Source organism: Ovis aries, chromosome 13 (assembly GCF_016772045.2).
Source record: "Ovis aries strain OAR_USU_Benz2616 breed Rambouillet chromosome 13, ARS-UI_Ramb_v3.0, whole genome shotgun sequence".
Lineage (NCBI taxonomy): Eukaryota > Metazoa > Chordata > Mammalia > Artiodactyla > Bovidae > Ovis > Ovis aries.
Genome location: NC_056066.1, coordinates 62,034,191 through 62,040,709, shown reverse-complemented (window position 1 = coordinate 62,040,709; position 6,519 = coordinate 62,034,191). Strand labels below are relative to the sequence as shown.

At 51.0% G+C, this 6,519-nt stretch overlaps 1 non-coding gene across 1 annotated transcript; it reads left to right on the top strand.

Annotated features, from left to right (window-relative positions):
- Positions 1-2,930: 2,930 nt before the first annotated feature.
- On the top strand, positions 2,931-3,003 carry TRNAG-CCC (transfer RNA glycine (anticodon CCC)). The gene has a single exon. It is a non-coding gene; the product is annotated as a tRNA-Gly (tRNA).
- Positions 3,004-6,519: the final 3,516 nt, after the last annotated feature.

Sequence of the window (6,519 nt, the reverse complement as noted above, 5' to 3'; positions counted from 1 at the left end):
GGGGAAGCCACCCAAGGGCACGTAAGAAGGCAGGCCCAGAGATCCTGATGCCACCTTCAGAGCTTTGCAAATTGCAGTCAGTTTGGAGACATCATTAACCGAACTGTTCCATAACATGGATGTTTCATTAATATCTCCCCAGATGAAACTTTACAAATGGAGCTTCAGGAATAGAGAAAAAATACTCTATTGGGGATTCCAATCAAAATAGCAAATTAGTAGAAGGCAGACTCTAGGGAAATTTCTCCAGAGATTTCTAGAGAAACCTACTCATCTGTTCACCCAACCACCCACCCATTCATCCTTCTAGTCACCCATCCGCCCATCCATTCACCCACTCATCAACCATCCGTTCCCCTCTCATTCGTCCATCCATCCATCTATCCATCCTTCTTCCCATCTATCCATCATTTCTTCATGACCCAACCAACCAGCAAGCTGATCTTATATCCATCCACCTCTCCTTTCTTCCTTCCTTCCTTTCATACATCCATCATGCATACATCCTTCCATCAGTCCATCCCCCTGTCAACACATTCACCTAGCCACACTTGCATGCATCCAGCCAGCTAGCAAATACCCCTTCCCATCTCTTTGGAGGAGACTGTTCCCTCATCATGTCATTAAGATGAAGGGCTCTGGATCAGACCTCTCTGGATTCTAATCCTTAGAAAAGAGATTTGACCTTTTGAATTTACAGCTTCCTAGTCACCATCCCATGGCTTCCCAGGTGGCACCAGGGGTAAAGAATCCACTGCCAATGCAGTATATATAAGAGATGTGGGTTCAACCCATGGGTTGGGAAGATCCCCTGGAGGAGGATATGGCAACCCACTCCAGTCTTCTTGCCTGGAGAATCCCATGGACAGAGGAGCCTGGTGGGCTACAGTCCATAGGGTCGCAAAGAGACAACTGAAGTGACTTAGCACGCACATACATGCAGTCACCAGCACATCACATCTGGTACATAGCAGACAGTCAATAAACAGAAGCTATTGGGGGGGGGGCTATTATTTCACACCCCTAAGAAGTGGATGTGAAGTATTATGAGACTGGAGGGGTGAAGCATGCGTTTGGGGATGAGCAGGTCAACCCCTAGGAAATTTTGTTTTGCTGCCTTTATGTCTAATAAACTTCTCTTACTCCACCAAACCAGTCTACCCATTCGCCAGACTCAGAGAATCAGAGCAGGACATGGTTCCTTCCAGGCCAAACTAAGATATTGTTGGCCTCAACCCCCTCCACATATGCACCCTCTTTCCTTTCTCCTGCCTCCTACATCCCCTGAAGTTCACACAGCCCCTCCATTCTTTCCCTGCTCCCCTAGGAAGAATTTCAGGGAACTCATTCATACTAGAATATTACGGTCTCATATATTCAAGAATTTTTCCCCCTGGCTTCCTCACCTCATCCTAACCCCACTGCCCAGAGAATTCTCTGTTCAAAGAGGGATCACCACCTTCAGTTAAAAAGATGGGCATCAAAGGAGGGATTTCTGGCATCAGCAAACACCTAACGAGTATCAGGGAGGTAGTAAAGGTCCCAGGTACCCAACCCCAACATTCCTGGGGAAGATGAGTGCAGCTCTGCTCACCCATGTCATTCAAGGAACTCAGGCCCTTCAGTTGATCCCTGAGAGGTCTCCTGACTATGCCCATGTTGCAGACAAGATCACTGAGGTTCAGAAAAGGGTCACCCAGACAGGTATCCAGTCTGGGACATACCTCATTGCCTCCCCAGACCTCAGGCTTCCCCTGCCCAGACTCTGAAGAGGGAAGGTGGCACCTCCTTACCCCCTAGGAGGTCCCTGCAGCTCGGTCTTGAGAGGTCCCGTTCACCGGGACCCTATGCTTTGGCTGAATCTGGTTGCAGGCTGGCCTTATATAGCAGTTGGAGTCTGATCCCTGACCCAGGGAGGGAAACACCATGTAATTATGAGAGACCGGAATCTAGCTTTGCTCCTCACACTGGGCACTGAGATTCAAAACCACAAGGGTTTGCGGTTTGTGGCTAATTCTGAAAACTTGTTCAACCCCGGATGGTGTCACATGAGCTGGGGTTTATCAGCCCCTGGTCTGGGCACATTCCCAGAGACCCTAGCTAGGACCCCAGATGGGGGAAGTGGAGGCACCCTCAGAAGCATCTAGTTTTCAGCTCGAAAGCAGGCACTGCCCACTCCAGCTGGCCAGGGCAGACAACCATGTCCAGACTCAGCATCAAGCCGACCCTGGTTCAGCTTCACTCAACCCAGAACTCACTGTGTGACCTTAGGTCAGCCACTCCCCTGTTCTCTGCCTCCCATCACATATTTCCATCTGTTAAGTAGGTAGAATACCTGCCTCACAGGACTGATTTGAGGATGTGGGGAGTTGAACTTGGACCTGACTCTTCAAACTCGGGGCAACTGTGAAGAGAACAAGCAGACTGGCTTCTGCTGACCTGCAGAAGTTTTTCTCCCAATATTTCATTATGAAACATCCACACATCCAGTGAAGTTGAAAAAACTGTACAGTGAGCACCCATATACTTGTCGCATTCCGCCCACCAGCTACATCGACCATTAAGATTTTCTTATACTAACTTTGCTGCTGCTGCTGCTGCGTCGCTTCAGTCGTGTCCGACTCTGTGCGACCCCATAGACGGCAGCCCACGAGGCTCCCCCGTCCCTGGGATTCTCCAGGCAAGAACACTGGAGTGGGCTGCCATTTCCTTCTCCAATGCATGAAAGTGAAAAGTGAAAGTGAAGACACTCAGTCCTATCCAACTCTTAGCGACCCCGTGGACTGCAGCCCACCAGGCTCCTCTGCCCAAGGGATTTTCCAGGCAAGAGTACTGGAGTGGGGGGCCACTGCCTTCTCCATATACTTACTTTACTATGTATCTATTCATCCATTAATCCATCTTTTTTAAAAAAATGTATTTCAGGGATTTCTCTGGTGGTCCAGCGGCCAAGACTCTGCACTCCCAATGCAGGGGCCCTGGGTTCAATCCCCGGTCAGGGAACTAGACCCCACATGCCACAGCTAAGAGGTCGCATGCCACAACTAAGACCCGGTGCAGCCAAATAAGTAAAAATAAACATTTTTAAAATGTATTTCAAAGAGAGTTGCAGTTAACAATATATTTCCCTCTAAACTCTTTAACATGCATGCCATAATGATCCTCTTCTTTAGATGTAGAATTTACATACAGTGAAATTCATAAATATTAATTTAAGTGTTTATTTAGTGACAGTGTTATACAGTATGTAGCTTGCACCCTTATCTTAACATATTTTCATCACCCCAGAATTTTCCCTCCTGTTCCTTCTCAGTCAGCGCCTGCTCCCACCCCTCAGAGACAGCCACTGCCCGCTCCAAGACCTGCTAGAACACAGACTAGACCTCTTCCTTGGCACTGAGGGTGGATTTGCCTTCCACACCGAGTGGTGCCCATTCCTCTCACCACCACCACCACCCCCAGCCTCACTGTCTCCCGGCCCCTGCACGTGCCCTTCCCCAGATTCTGTTAGTCACACTAGTGCAGAAATGCCAGCTGCTCTAGAATGCTGTGGCAGCCCCCAACTCGGATGCTCCCTCTGGACACCCAAGGCCCTCTGCCACCCCACTGAGATGGCCTTGCTCTGGGCAAACCAGGCCTGTGCCCCACTCCCAGCCCAGCACAGGCACAGATGCCAGTGTAGCAAATGAATGAATGAAAGCTCTCGATCGCTGCATACAACCTGGGGAGCAATCTGAGTCCTCCTTGCTTCCCACCCCCAACCCAGGCCTACGTCCTATCTTCATTTTTTTTCTTTTTTTTTTTTTCACTTATTGGCCATACCCCAAGGCACATGGGGTCTTAGTTGTCTGACCAGGGGTCAAACCCATGCCCCCTGCATTCAAAGTGTGGAGTCTTAACCACTGGACCACCAGGGAAAACCCCCTACCCCCATGCTTAATTGACGACATCTCCTCCTTCCCCACGAAGCCCACCTGAGAAGCTCTCTTGGGTGAGGGGGCATTTCTCTCCCCCACCGAGGCCTGCTCTCAAGCCAGGCTGAGCATAAACAGGTGCTCCCCTGAACTCTGCAGGGAGATGCTTCCTCCCTGCTGTCTGAGGGCTGTGGGGCCTCTGAAGGCAGGCATGGGTGATGTCAAGTCCTGCCAGCCTCACCAGCGCCACTACTGGACCCTGAGCCAGCGCCTCTCTGGGACTCAGTTTCCTCATCTGCGGCGGGTGCTTTAGTGGAAAACAGACTTTGGAGCCAGAGGCTCCGTTTGAATTCTGCTGTCAGTTTTCTCCAAGCCTGTTTCTTTGGTGTCAAGATGGTGACCAGAATGACTTGGCCTCAAAAGGATGTCATAAAGGTCAAGTGATCTAATCATGCAAAGCGGTGAGAACAAGGCCCAGCACCCAGTAGGTGCTCAGTAGGTGGTATTTTTATTCTCATCATCCTGGGTCCCTGTTGGCGCCACAAGGCAGAAAGTTGGTAAAACCCACAAGGGGTGTGAGCGGGTGTGTGAACCCAGGCCCTAGACCAGCTGATCTCCTGTGAGGGCTAGGAGGGTTCCAGGAAAGGGACCCCAGGAACCACACACACCTGTGTTCCCACATCCCACTTGTCCTCTCAGCTCCGGACAATCCCTTCTTCTCTGGGTCCTCAGTTTGGCCATCTGAGAAATGGGCAGAATATCACACTTCTTCAGCAGGGTTTCCAGGATCGCGCAGGAAATGTCTGGAACATGCTTGGAGCTTTGTGGGGCAAAGAGGGCAACTGTGCCTTTCTCCACCTGCCCTTCCCTCCCATCAGAGAGCAGGGATCAACGCCTACTATGAACTGCAGAGGGCGGTGCACACATGAAGGTCAGTGCTGTCTTCAGCCCCGAGACCAGCCAGGTCCTGGTGGTCATGAGGCCAGCCTGCCCCCTGGGGCCCTGAGAGGATTACTGTAGCTCTGGCGCCGAGGAGATCACCTGGGCTTAGCAGCCAAAGGGCACCTTTGTCTGGAGCTGGTGGGACCAGGCCCTGGGAGGTGATTCATCCTGAAGGCGATTCAGCCTGCAGGGGGCCTTGTGGGGGCTTCATGAAGTGGGGAGTTGGGACCAGGAAACAGACCCAGCCTCACTACCAATCCCTGCAACTCAACCCCTGCCCCCCTTATGAACTGTCGGTTTGCCGCTGACCAAGTGACTTCCTGCACATCTGGCTGGTTTCATTGCCCACCCTAAATGCAGCAGTTCAGAACCTGGGCTCTGGAGTCGGGGCCTGGGCTCAAGTGCTGACCCTCATCACTTCCTAGCTGTGTGGTCTTGGGCAAGTCTCTTAACTTCTCTGGGCCTCAGTTTCCTCAACTCTAGAGTGAACATAAAAACAGTTCTGAGAAAGAAGGGTTGATTCAAAGAGATGATGACAAAAGTATCAAAAGTCCTTAGGACGGTGTCTGGCAGTTAGGAAGCATACAATAAACACAGCAAGTATTATTTTTATAGCACAGTCATGAAAAGCCCAGGCTTTGGATTAAGGGGAAGAAGGATCTGGTTCAAACCCTGGCTTTGCCACTTAGGAGCTGTCCAGTTCCATATCTCTGAGCCTGTGTGCTCATCTTTAAAATCGGGTGATAATACCCATCGATTATGGTCACTATAAAACCTTACTGAGCAAAGGGTCATCAGAATCTAACACAAAGGCTGGTATACAGTAAGCGCTCAGTAGAGGTTAGCTGTTTTCATTGCTACTCTGTGCAACCACGGGACTCACTGGGGTGAACAAAGACCCTCCCTCACCTTGACCTTGGGGAGCTCTTGGTCAAGTGGGAGAATAAGGTGAGGCAGGGCCAATCCACGGTGGCGAATACGATAACAGAGCCAGTCTAGGGTCTGTGAGGCTGGAGGCACTCTTCTCTGTATTCTGGGAGGACTACCTCATTTCATCCTCAAATGACCTATGAGTGAGTCCTACAGACACAATTCCCATTTCACAGACGAGGAGCCCGAGGCACAGAACCAGCTCTGCTTCCTCTTCATGCTCCAGGAGGATTGGCTGAAGCCACAGGCAGCCTTGATGCCAAACCTGGGAGCCTGGATGGTTTTCTGCTGGCCGTGAGAACCCAGCCATGGAAAATCTGTCAGCGGAGGTGAGAGATGGTCAGACGAGGTCAAGGAAGGGCTGAAGGAGGACAGGATGGAAGAGAGGAGAGTGTGAAGAACAGGACAGGCAGGCGCAGTCCTCGTGAGAGAGGAGGAGGGTGTGCTGGGGTCTGGGTAGAGAGGCAGGAGCAGATGAAGGCAGGATGAGAAGGTAGAATAATGCAGCAGTGACATGAGCTAACAGGGACTGATGGGTGAGTCAACATCCTGAGTGCTGGTTAACCCTCAAAACCATATCAACCATCATCCCCAAGTTACTGAGGAAGAAATTGAGTCAGAGAGATTCAGCGACTTGCCTGAGGCCACATGGCAGCTGGGATGGGATCTGAACCTGCGTGCGTGTGTGCTAAGTCCCCTCAGTCGTGTCCGACTCTTTGCGACTCTGTGGACT